This window comes from Chrysemys picta, chromosome 14 (genome assembly GCF_011386835.1).
Source record: "Chrysemys picta bellii isolate R12L10 chromosome 14, ASM1138683v2, whole genome shotgun sequence".
NCBI classification, from domain to species: Eukaryota; Metazoa; Chordata; order Testudines; family Emydidae; genus Chrysemys; species Chrysemys picta.
Genome location: NC_088804.1, coordinates 28,657,795 through 28,672,303, shown reverse-complemented (window position 1 = coordinate 28,672,303; position 14,509 = coordinate 28,657,795).

Genomic DNA, 14,509 nt, shown 5'->3' with positions numbered 1-14,509 from the left:
ATTACAGGAATTAAAATATCTTCTCCTAATCTTTGAACAATGGAGTACAGGTCAGCTTAAGTCCCATTTCCAGCGACTTATTGTGCACAATAATTTTAGTAAAAAATCAGTGATAAACTGATAGCAATCTATATAGGTATAGACCTATGACATATCTTGTACAGCACAGATATAAATTACAAAATACCAGGGACTCCGTTGTCACCCTTTGCCCAGGATAGCTGCAGACCTTTTCCAGCAGTAGTCATTTGCAGTTCCTATAGGTTACCATGCCAACATTAATTGTACCATACAGTATATCCATTTCAGAGGTGGTCTCAATGGAACACCACATCCAAACTCCTTCAGTCTTTGAGGGGTACCTAAAAATAATTTTAGACCTGCACATGGGATCTGAAATCCCCTGGAACTATGGGGAAGTTCACATCTGGATCCATCATGAATAACGATATTGCTGTCTAATATTGGATGGTTCCCCCTCATGCCTTACAACACATATTATATGATGAATGTCATGGGCTCACCTTCTTTCCTAGGTTGAACTGAAATATATATTAATCTTATTGTGCAGGATGTTTTTTTTCTTCTTTGTTTTATGTGTGTTTGTTTTCCTTCCAAGAAGTTCCTTGGCCTTTTTTCAAAGGACTGGGATATTAGAAATTGTCCTGATTCTAGGACTGACCCACTGTAACTTCTGTAAATTCAGCTCCTTGATGAGATGGTCAATACCAAAGTGGTACACTTCTTGGTTAAGAAAAGGATGGAGTCCATTTATGTATCACCATGGATTTCTAACATTGCAATTACTTCCCCCCCGAACCACTGAAGGTGTTAGGAAGACAATGTTGGGTACTGCTTTGATTTTAAATAAAGCTGTAATACCTGATTGTTATCCCCAGCCTACTACTGAGTTAATAGTGGGTATACATGGCTCTGTACTATCCAATAACTTGGATCTGAAATATAGATGTCTTGTGATTCCCAGCGCTCCAGCTTCTCAGAACCTTACAGCTTTCATTACAATTCAAGGATTTTGTTTATTTCATATGGATGTCTTTTGGTCTGTCATCTGCTCTGAGTTGCTCTCAGAAAATAATATCCACCAGGAAAGCATTCCTTTGGCGGCAATTTACTTTAATAACATAGTTCTACTTGGCACATTCTTTCTGCTGATCACGTTGCTACCTGACTGGAGTGCTACAGTTCTAACAGCAGTACAGCCTCTCCTTGAGCACTGGAAAGGATCCGAAGCTGATTTGTGGGTTATTACCACGGCAGCACAAACTAACCTCACATCCAGCACTGTGTGGGGTGTAATTTTTGCACAGTGTTGTGCTTATCCTTGCTAATGGGATTCTATTGCTTCCATAGAAAACAATGATATTTTGATGTGACAGCTCCTGTGTTATCAGAGATTGTGCAATTTTATTACATGGATGGTATCAGCATGTCACCTCTGCTCATGCAATCAGCTCATGTCCTTCAATATGTCCTTCAACTAAGGGGGTATATGATAGTGGTCTATAAAATCATGAATAGTGTGGAGAAAGTGAACAAGGAAGTGTTATTTACCCCTTCTTATAACACAAGAACCAGAGGTCACACAGTGAAATTAATAGGCAGCAGGTTTAGAGCAAACAAAAGGAAATACTTCTTCACACAACCCAAAGTCAAGCTGTGGAACTCATTGCCAGGGAATGTTGTGAAAGCCACAGGGTTAAAAAAAGAATTACATACATTCATGGAGGATAGACCCATCAATGAGTATTAGCCAAAATGGTCAGTGATGCAACCCCATGTTCTGGGTGTCCCTAAACCTTTGACTACCAGAAGCTGGGACGGGTCAAGAGGGGATGGATCACTCAGTAATTGCCTGTTCTGTTAATTTCTTCTGGAGCCTCTGGCATCGGTCACTGTCGGAAGAGAGGATGCTGGGCTAGAAGGACATTGGTCTTATCCAATTGGTCATTCTTATGTTCTTAACCCCTCTCATTTCAAGGCATGGTTCATTATGGTCCCAATCCACAAAGCACATATACACATCTAGCCTTAAGCATCACTAGTCCCAGTGAAGTAACTGGGACTGCTCACATGCTCAAAATTTAAATGTTTGACTGGGGAAAAAATCATGTATTTATAGTAATGACATGTGAATAATGAAACAAATTTCATACTTTTTCTGCCTGCCAGAGTCCAACATGGCAATTCAGAAATGAGGTTGTTTGGAAAATTCCCAAGTTAGATGATGAATGATTATTAGAGCTAGTCAAAACTCAGAATTTCTGTTCCTGGTGAAATTATGACATTACAAAATTTGTTTTCATTCTGAATATGAATGAAAATAAAACATTTAAACATTTCCTGGAAAATAAAATTCTGGTAAAAATTGTTTTTCAAATTCTACTTTTATTTGATATCAAATAAAAATGGAAATGAAACATCATTTCACAATGGAAAACCAAAACCCTTTAGACCTTACCTTTTTTTTTTTAATTTTTAAAAAATTGAAATTGATCAAAATTGACATTTCCAGGAAATTTGTCAATTTTTATAAAATGGCATCTTCCAATAGAAAAACATTTAATTGGAAAATTGTTGACTGTCAGAGACAGATGTGGGCAGTCATGCCCAGTGGTTAGAGCAGGAGTCAGTAGCCAGGAATCAGATCCCAGGTATGAGAGGCCAGGCACCAGAAGTCAGAAATCAAGGATCGGAGCTGAGGGTCAGAACTGGAGTCAGAGGCCAGATGCCAGAGCTGAAGTCAGAAGTTTAGGAATCAAAGAGGAGGATCAGAACAAAGCTCCCTGGAGTAAGGCAAGGCAGGGCAAGGCTGAGTCCAGTGCAGGAGCAGGGCTGGGAACAAGGCAGAGGCAGGAGCTATTGCAGCCCTGGGCAAATGCTTTGAGCAGCCACTAAACTACTGCTGGCTTAAGACCTGGTCTGCTGACTCTTCCCACCAATCAGGCCATGTAGCCAATCAAGCAGCCTACTACAAGCCAGTTGTGCTCATTAGGTTGCCCAGAGACTGGCCCTGCTGTAGGCCCCAATTCCTGACACTGACCAACTCCACTAATCATGCCTCGTATATTCAGAACATATTTGATAATGGTTTACAATGTGACTAATACAGCTGCAAATGACACCCGATAGTATGCCACAGCATGCTATTTTGATTAAACAGTATAGTTAAAAATGTCTTAATCCACCACTTTCTTATGAAGTACAACAGTTGAGTTACCTACACAAACACTGAGCTCAGATTATTGTGAACTGAATAATCTTGTGTACTCCTACCTAATCACAGCACCTTGGAAATGTAGGACTAGAAATCATCTTGTCCAACCCCCCTGCTCTGAGGCAGGACCAAGTAAACTTAGACTCTTCCTGGGGTCTAACTTCTTCTTAAAAACCACCAAATGATGGGAATTCCACAACCTCCCTTGGAAGCATATTCCAAAGTTTAAAACCCTTAGAATTAGAAATTTTTCCTAATATGTAATCTAAATCTCCCATGCTGCAGATTAAGCCCATTACTTCTTGCCCTACCTTCTGTGGACATGGAGAACAATTGATCACAGTCCTCTTTATAACAGCCCTTAACATATTTCAAGATTGGTATCAGGTCCCGCCTCGGTCTTCTTTTCTTAAGAGTAAATATGCACAGTATTTTTAACCTTTCCTCATAGGTCAGGTTTTCTAAACTTATCATTTTTTATTGCTCTCCTGTGAGCTCTCTCCAATTTGTCCATATCTTTCCTAAAGCATGGTGACCAGAACTGGACACAGTGCTCCAGCTGAGGCCTCATCAGTCTTGAGCAGAGTGGGACAATTACCTTCCATGTCTTACACATGATACTCCTGTTAATACATGCCAGAATATTAGCCCTTTTCACAACTGCAACATGTTGTTGACTAATATTCAATTTGTGATCCACTATAACAACCCCCAGAATCTCTTCAGTAATACTATCACCTAGCCAGTTATTACCAATTTTGCAGTTGTGAATTTGATTTTTTTTTCTTTGTAAGTGTGGTACTTTGCACTTGTCTTCATTGAATTTCATCTTGCTGATTTCAGACCAATTTCCCAGTGTGCCAAGGTCCTTTTGAATTCTAACCCTGTCCTCCAGAGTGCTTGCAACCCCTCCCACCTTGGTATTATCCACAAATTTTATAAGCACATTCTCCATTCCATTATCCAAGTCATTAATGAAAATATTGGTTAGTACCGCACCCAGGACTGACCCCTGTGGAACCCCTCTAGATATATCCTCCTAGTATGACAGCAAACCCTTGATAATTACTGTTTGAGTATGGTCTTTCAACCAGTTGTGCATCCACCTTATAGTAATGGTAGATAATATTTTAAATGTAAAATATTTTTGCTTAAATGTTAAATTATTTTTTTCATACAGAAAAACAACGTAAGCATTAATCTATTTAGTAGATCAGACATATGTATTTATTCCCTTACAAAATGCTTATTCATCTATTGCTTGTCTTCCAAAATAACGCAGGAACAATGACACACAAACATATTGGTTAAAAGCAGAGGCTGCAGCTTTATTTCAGTTAACTTGGTGTTAACTGCACCCAATCATCATTCTGGGATATATCAGCAGGAGTATTGTAAGCAAGACAGGAGAAGTAATTCTTCCAATCTACTCCATGCTTATTAGGCCTCAACTGGAGTATTGTGTCCAGTTCTGGGCGCCACATTTCAGGAAAGATGTGGACAAATTGAAGAAAGTCCAGAGAAGAGCAACAAAAATGATTAAAGGTCTAGAAATCACGACCTATGAGGTAAGATTGAAAAAAATTGGGTTTGTTTAGTCTGGAGAAGAGAAGACTGAGAGGGGACACGATAACAGTTTTCAAGTACATAAAAGGTTGTTACAAGGAGGAGGGAGAAAAATTGTTCTTCTTAACCTCTGAGGATAGGACAAGAAGCAATGGGCTTAAATTACAGCAAGGGCGGTTTAGGTTGGACATTAGGAAAAACTTCCTAACTGTTAGAGTAGTTAAGCACTGGAATAAACTGCCTAGAGAGGTTGTGGAATATCCATCATTGGGGATTTTTAAGAGCAGGTAGGGCAAACACCTGTCAGGGATGGTCTAGATCAGGGGTCAGCAACGTTCGGCACGCGGCTCGCCAGGATAAGCACCCAAGCGGGCCAGGCCAGTTTATTTATCTGCTGACGCGGCAGGTTCAGCCGATCGCGGCCCCCACTTGCTGCGGTTCGCCGTCCCGGGCCAATGGGGGCGGCGGGAAGTGGCGCGGGCCGAGGGATGTGCTGGCCGTGGCTTCCCGCCGCCCCCATTGGCCTGGGACGGCGAACCGCGGCCAGTGGGGGCTGCGATCGGCCGAACCTGCCACGTCAGCAGGTAAATAAACTGGCCCGGCCTGCTAGGGTGCTTACCCTGGCGAGCCGCGTGCCAAATGTTGCCGACCCCTGGTCTAGATAATACTTAGTCCTGCCTTGGCTGCAGGGGACTGGACTAGATGACCTCTCGAGGTCCCTTCCAGTTCTATGATTCTATGATTCTAACTACCCTTTAACAACCACCCAGAAAGACCATTCCTGAGTAGAATTCAAGCGGGCCACAATGGCCTAAGATATATCAGAACTACACCCTACACATGGTGTCCTGATTTGGGTGACCAAAGGACTGTTATTTATTTTTACTTATATGTGGTAACACCCCAAAGTTCCAATCGGGATCAGGGGCCCATTGTATTGGGTACTATAAAACCACAAAGCAACAAATGGCCTTTGTCACACAGATTACGATCTAATTTAAATATGAAGCAGGTGGGTGTCACCAACAAGAAGGGGGAAGTCACAAGAGACTGGCTGAGAATATTTGTGATACTAGGTTTTGATACTGGCTAACAACATGCATAAATTGATGGTTCTGAGATGATAGCAAATAGACAGATTCATGCAATCTAAGGACAAGATTGTGAAACACTTTCTCACACACCATGAGCTTCATATTCACATCCATATATGCTCATCTACGTGGCTAAGGCCCTAAATAAATAAAAATTGTCATCAAAGCACATTCATTCTTTACCTAGTCAGGGACATTGGCAGTCTCTTGTGGTTCTCAAGGAGGGATGTGAAGCAAGAGGAGATGTTGGCTTTCCAATTTTCCAGCTATAATAAAAGATTATATAGCTTAGATTCAGAGCATTGTTTATATCTGATTTCCTCTTGGAGATCTACCAGTTCACATTTTTGAGGTTTCCTTGAGGAAAAGCCCTACAGACCTGGTATGGACCCTCTTTTGGGGAGTATTGTCAGAGATCAAACCACTCTTTGGGAAGTCCAAACAGAAAACTAATTAATTTATAATATTGCTTCAAACATTAATTTCTTCTTCTCACTCCAAATCTTCAAGCTGATAGTTAACTCATTTATAGACCAATATAAGACTTCTAGCTGTACCTTCATTCTTATTCCCATTTTTCTATGTAGATTCTTCCACAGTCTCCACAAACACAAAACTACAGGATTTTTGGTTTTAAATAACATAACTTATCCATGATTTATTTAGTTAGCATGTTGCCTTCCCATTTTCAGCCAGTTTAGGCATTGAGTTGGTAGCAGGTTGAAATGCAATTTAAACAAATGATTCATGAAATGACCAAACCAAATGTTTCTATTGTGTTCAATGAGCAGGGAAGTTAAAAGAGAAAAGAAGGATGATTTATTAAAGGTGGACTTTATGAAAATAAATATGCCTAGAGCTCATCATCACAATACCTACAGAAGTCTAGTTAGGTAGCATAATTCTGTATTTCCTGTTTCCCTCCAACCCCTGTAATTTGTCCAGCTCACCCTTGAACTGTTTTTTACTGTGACTGTCGTTCCCATTTTGTGGCTGGCTGAATTTCTATTGACATGATTACTTAATGTGGCTGGGATATTATTGTGTTACTAGACTCTAGAGCCTAGACAGATCCTAGGTTCTCAAATTGGGGCCGCCGCTTGTGTAGGGAAAGCCCCTGGCGGTGGCCAGCAAATCCCTTGTCCCGCGCCGCTTCCCACAGTCCCCACTGGCCTGGAGCAGCGAACCATGACCAGTGGGAGCCGTGATTGGCCGTACCTGCGGACTCGGCAGGTAAACAAACTAGCCTGGCCTGCCATGGACTTTCCCTACACAAGCAACGGCCCCAGTTTGAGAACCACTGTCCTAGACCCTAGTGCCTAGAGTCTTGGATATAATCTTTTTATTATTTGAAATCCAAATAAATTAATAAAATAAATTTTAGTAACTTCCCCTTGTGAAAAGACATTCTGCTTGTATTTGCTTATGCAGGGGGTTCCAGTTTGGTGGATTAATGACGCTAAATCTTGATGCACAAGTGATGTGCTAATATTCATATGCAGCATCTCTAAGAGGAGACCACATTGCAACACAGAGGATTCAATATGATAGCCCAGGATATTTTATCTGGAATTTACAAAAAAGTCTGCATAGATACTAGGAGTTGCCTCAGTGATACCTATTATTCATAGTGCTGGGTTCCTGCAATACAATTGGCAGTAACAATTAAATCCCACCTGTTCTGCAGGGCATTTCCTCCCTTGCAGAGGGAAATACACTGCAATGAATGCTTGCTGGCTTGAAAAGAAAGAGAGAATCCCTTCTTACAGGAGATTAAGAATGATAAGGCTTTGGTACTGCAGCAAATGAAACTGAAATTTTGCAGTTCAAACCAGTCTGGTCATGTTTGTCCTCTCTTCAAAAAGAAGAAAATAATAATTTTAAAATATTCCTATTACACCAAAAATCGGTAGTATTGGTGGTTGTGATGTATTGAATGTTCAGTCAATGTATAGTACTGATTGCAACACTAATAATGCTCTTGTTAGGGCCAAGCTCCAGTTACATCTTTAAAAGATGTGTTATGAGATGCCAAAAGGTAAACCTCACCTCAACATCACCAATATGAAGGATTCTGACACTTGTGCAAAGTTTCAATGTCTGCTTGAGCCTATTTTTGAAATGATCAACCCAATTCCCCTGATTCTGACACCTTGTGGGAAAAAAATTAAGAGTAAGACACTGGCTACTGCCAAGGATGTCTTTGGAAGAACAATGAAAAAACATCCTGACTGGTCTGAACATCTGCTTCTCCCACTTATAAAAAAGAAAAAGCAAACTCACCTAAGTCTACTTCAACAGCCATCCAAGCTCAAAAGTCTCAAGTTTAAAGAGGCTAAGGCTGCGATTGAGAAAGCCACCAGAGAATGTGCCCAGAAGTAAGCAAGACCTGTGCAGAAAGATTCAGATCTGTCTTTGAAAGATGGGACCTTTGTGGTACCTATAATGGAATTATAGATGTACTTGGTCCACCTTCTGAAAAGACTGCAAACCTGAAAGTGAAAGATGTTACCATATTGACTGTCGGGCAAAAACAACTTGTAATGCTCAGTCCATCGGTCAAAGTACTCTATTCAAAGGATGCCATTATCTGAGATACTGCCTCAGCTGCCATTCCCCAGCAAGGCTTGGGTATGTCCAAATATAGTCTGATGAATTAAAGTCCCCATGGGAAGGGGAGTCTGAGCTCCAAGTGAGAAGGAATGTTTCCCCTTTTTGTAGATTGTAACTTTTATTCAGCTTATATTAATAAACTTATTTTGGTACTTTCCATTTCAAAAGCACAGCATAGGCTTTTATTAAATATTAATATTGACTTCCAAGTAGAAAAACTATGGCAAGGAAAACCAGGCACTTAGGTTAAGAAATCCTGTTGTACTCACATAGTCATTAAGTGAAGGGTATAATATTATGCCCTTGTTTTAATTTGACCTTTGTCCTGTGTTTAATTTTCATCACTCAATTCCCTTGTGGCTCTGAACAAGATATTGCTTCTGTTTTTCACATTACATTTTCAATTTGAAATTTTCAAGCAGAAATATCCCAGCATCTAGATCAAAAGTTACTGTAAAATACATGCAGCCTTATAGGCCCTGATTCAGCAAAGTTTTTGAGCAAGTGCCCAAATAAGTTTAAGCACATGAGCACTTCCAATGATTTCAACGGGACTGTTAATGAGCTTAAAGATAGGCATGTGTATAAATGCTCTGCTGCACTGGGACATATTTGCTGTAGACTTTCTAATTGTTCTAATTTAAAGAGTTTTAAAATGATGTTCGGGATTTTGTTTGGATCATTTACAATGCATTCCAAGTTTATGACTAACCATAACTATATATTCACTGGCATCAAGACATACAGTGCATCAATTTTCTTTCATTTTTGTTTCTCAAACACAACAACAAACACAACACTATAAATATGTGACATGACTAAATGATGAAACAGCAGCTTCCTGCTGAAATTTTAAAGTGAGATAGACATTGTTTTAGCTGAAGAAGCCATTTAGATACCAGCTGTTCCCACTGAAAAGATGTGGCAGCCATCAGCAGAAATAAGAAATGTTCCCTCTGTACATATTGAAATGAGTTTTATTTCCCTTTCCTCTCAGTTCTGTGCGTCTGCCGATGAAAGAGGCAAGCTAATTCTTCCCTATATCTCATCCCAAGTAAAAATCTTTAATGAGAGGTATCTTAGCACCCAGTATTGCACTCAGGTAAAACCTTGCTGCTTTCTATGGAGCGTAGGAGAAATCCTATGTATGGTAATAAACCATTCAACAGCGTCAGAGCTGGAGCTGATAGGGAGGGAACAGTTTATATGTATATATCAAAATTACTTTCCTACATATCTGTGTTTTTAGATAGAATAAGAAATAAATATATAGGGGCTAAGTAGAAGAAAATAATGTGGTATACCTGTGTGTGTGACTCCAGGTAAATGCTGACTTCTTAACAGTGACCACTGTAAATGATTTTTCATTTGATTTGGGCTACCAAACTGTGACTGATTATGAATAATCTAGTCATACATTCTAAATATAAGAATACAATAACTGAAATGTTATCTTATGGGTAATACCATAGTCTGCATATTAATAAACTCAGCATGTCCTGGTGTCTATTCAGAATAAAATTGCTAATGACTATGATAGAATATTTGTCATATTTTTTCATCCAAAGGGAAGGTTATGAAGCTGGGATAACTAACATCTGTCCTCGGAGACAGGTACAAAATGCATCATATCTTATTAAAGATTTTGCTTCTTTTGCCACAGGCAATCAATTACAAAATATTTGATTAAGAAAACATTGCATTAGTATTGTATTCTCAAGCTGCCTCTTATCATTTTCCTGTAGCATACTATAATGACAATCAGTATAACTCATTATTCCAAGTAAGGAATGTAGTCATTTTCTTCTTAATGATTGAAGTGAAATGTATCTATTGGGACCATTTTTAGTTTACTCTCTCTTACACTATAATATTTTCATTGTTAATACTTCACACAGTGCTCTTGCAGCCTAAGAAATGTCTTTGCAGAGTCTCCGTGCATATCACTTTAAACATGAATATTATTTCTAGTTAACCACAGAAAATAATGTAATGTGCTAGATAATTTCATACAAAGCTAGAGATTTGAACACAGTTAACCAGGCATAGATCTACTGAACCTGTTTGTAGTGCTACAATAATGTTTCACATATCATGCATTTCATCCAAGAACCTATAAAAAGTAATTAATTAAACTTCACATACTCCTGTAAAATAGATAATCATCACAAAACTGAGCTAGAGAGAGGTTAAATGACTTGCCCGTGGCTAAACAGTATAACAGAGGCAGAGCAAGGAAAATAATAAAGAATACGTAGATTGTTAGTCCCTACCTCAAAAAGCTCTCTTTTTGTTCTATGTTTGTACAGTGCCTAGTAAAATGAGGTCCTGATTGGGCATTACTGCAATTAACTAAGTAAAATAAAAGAAAAGAAGAGAACTTGTCTCCCACTCTCCTGCTTTTGCTGCTAGACACACAGCTTCTCAAGACAATGTGTGCAGGTTGGCATCCGCAATCTTATTATCTATCTTCCATTTGACAATTTGTATTTCTCAGCTAGAATGCCAGTTTTATATTCGGGACATCTAAGAAATGCACCAAAGAATTCATGTGAATAATTTTGTCAGATAATTTCTAAGGATTTAGGAAAAATGGCTTTCACCATGAAATATCAAGGCCAAGGTACTTCAAAGTAAGAGTCTGAAGAAAGATCTCTGAATACAGATAAGTAGCCAGATTTTCAAAAGTATGTAGACACCTAAAGATGGAGACAGAGCCTAGTGGTATTTTCAAAAGTGTCCAAGTGAGTTAGATTCCTAGGTCTCATTGGTTTCAGATGCAGATAGGTGTCTAACTTGCTTAGGAACTTTTGCAAATCCCACTAGGCACCAATCTCAACCTTAGGTACTTAAATGTCTTTGAAAATCTGACTCAGACCAACTCAAATGAAGTCAACAGGTCAACTTCTGTAAGCCAGTAATTAAATAAAACAACACCACCACCACCAAAACCCACACACATTTATTTAGGAATCTTTATAAATTATGTAACAACACTATAGAAATGCAGTGCATTATATTTTTTCCAATGTTGGATTAAATGTATTTTATTATAAAATATTAGAGCTTTTAATGATTTAACCCCAAAATAATCTGGGAATCTCTAGCCAAAGGAAATCTTCTGTAAATCCCTGAGCAAGATTAGTTTTAACTTTCATCAACTGTGCAAGTGTACATTATCATCAATCATCTTATTATGACACTAAAGAAAAAAAAAACTATTCCTTTCCCTATGCGCTTTGTAGAAATATCCACAATTTAAGGTCATTCTTATTTGGAAATCTGATCAATTGTTTCCTCGGGGTTAAATCATATTACATAATTCATTTTTACTGAAAGGAAAAGAAAAGGCTTCAGAAGAACAATGTATATAAAATTCAGAGTAAAACGGAATCATAGAACTGTAAAAGGGACTTAGAAAGCACATATAGTCCATCCCACTACACACTGAGGAAAAGACCAGCTCATCCCAGACTGGTGTTTGTCTAACCTGTTCTTAAAAACCACCAATGACAGGGATTGCATAACCTCCCTTAGTAACCTATTCCAGTACTTAATTATCCTTATCATTAGAAAGGGTTTCCTAAGATCTAACTAAATCTCCCATCAGATTAAGCTGATTATTTCTTTTCCTATCTTCAGTGGACATGGAGAACAATTAATCCTCCTCCTCTTCATAACAGCCTTTAGTATATTTGAACATGGTATCGCCCCCCCCCCCCCCCAAAAAATATTTATTTCTGAAGACTGTGCATACACAGGGATTATTTTCCAACCTTTCCTTATGTCAGATTTTGTAAAAAAACAAAAAAACAAAAATTAATTTTTATTGTTCTCTCCTCTGTCCACTTCTTTCTTGAAAGAATGGTGCTCAAAACTGGACACAATTCTCCAACTGAGGCCTCATTAGTGTCTAGTGGTACAATTACCTCCTGCGACTTTTATATAATATTATATATAATGTTAATATTAGCTTTTTTTCCACAACTGCATTATATTGTTGACTCATATTCAATTTGTGATCCACTGTTCCTCCAGATTCTGTTCTGCAATAGTATTGACTAGGCCAGTTGGTCCCCATTTTGTAGTTAGGAGCAAAAATCAAATGCACAAGTGTAGTACTTTGAATTTGTCTTTACTGAATTTCATCTTGTTGATTTCAGACCCATACTCCAATTTTTCAAAATCATTTTGAATTCTAATCCTGTCCTCCATAGTGCTGGCAACCCCTACAGTGAAACTACGACACTTTACACCAACTGATGATCTGGTCCATTCAAGTCAATAAGTCTTTTTACATTAATTTCAAACGGAATTCAGATCAGGCCTCAATGTCTGTAGGCCAGCAACTCAAGTGACTTGGTTTTTTTAGGGCTCATCATTATGTTAGTTTTAAAGTCTTTTCTACTGTCTGCCCAGCTAGACATCTGGAAATCACTATGTGCAGCAGGAACAGAATCACTATTGTATGGAAAGATTTGTGTACCTCGCTTATGGTATCTCAAATTAAACTAATTTGGTTTTAACAAAAACTAATTGAAAGTAATTTAATAGCAATTGATTGTTAAGAGGATACATTTTGCGGTTTATCAAGTCTATAGGAATGTTGTATAATTAGTTCAAAACTGCACAGGCAATAATGTAATTATAGTCTTGGCAACTTTAAACTTTGAAGCAATGTTTAAACAATTAATTAAAATTTAAAAGATAATGATATATTAAATGTTTTTAATGTTGATTCCTAAAAATGCTAATCAATATTTCTTAAGTAATCCAATTAACTGAGTAATCTAATTTCCAATATCTCTGAAGCTATAAAAATATAGCTTTATAAACATAGCTTTCAAGTTTTATAAATATCCATATAAACATTTAATGTAAATTAACAACCAATTACATATTAAAGTCATTGCATTATTATTAGTGATATACATAAGGTCAACTGTGTACCAACCAGGTCTTACGCCTTATTGTTTTTTAAGATATTGTACAAATAAAAAATACCCACTTAACCTCACTGACGTGCATGTTTCAAAACATAGGTGCTGGAGACAGATCCTGAGAGGTGCTGAAATCAGTGGGAGTACCAGGTGATCAGTAGTTCTCAAGATCAGGCCATAGAGCTCTATTGTATTATGGAGAGACTATCAATTGTTAAGGACTCACTCCTGTAAATTGCACTAGGGAACCAGTCTGGCATAAACTGGGGTGAGGATTGAAACTCCTACCACTCCAAACTGTGCTGTTTCATGCTGAGACATAGCAAAGAATCCCCAGTCCATTGTCATCTCTTCTCTGCCTATAAAGATCTGTTTAGAGATGACAATTTAACAATGTTTCACAAGCTTTACTGACGCATGCTTTTAACAGACTTTATAACCATGGCACCTATTTTTACCATTTTACATGTGAAATAATCATAATTCTGGCAATGTTGCATGCTACAGCTTTTTTCTTATCTTTTCAAATTAAACTTTCCTCTCCCCCAAACTTTTGCATTTGTAACATAACCATAGCATGACTTTCCCCATGTTTTTGCCATTAACAAGCAACCAGTTGTATCCACTGTTGTTTCAGGTGATCACACTTTCATATCCCTCTTTTAAAAATGGCTCTCTCTCCATTCCATCAGCTAAAGTAGCTGCTCCAACTACATCACAGCTTGTTTTGTTCCGGTCTGTTCTAACCTGTAAGTTCACTGGGGCAGGGACCATCACTTCTGATATGTTTGTGTGGTTCTTGTAGCTCTGTTAATGACCATTAAGGACTAGGTTCTTCAAGTGGCTGTGTGTGACACAAGCTTACTCCTGCACCATATAGAGTCCCACTGACTGTGGTGGGGCACTCTGCAAGTGCATGGATGAGCCCATGGGGATCTGTTTGCAGCATCAATCCTTAAATAACTACTGTATATAGAGAATTGTGGTGGCACACGAACAAAATAATACTGTGAGAGATTAAACTCTACTGCAGACTTTGGTTTTACAGTACTTCATCTTTA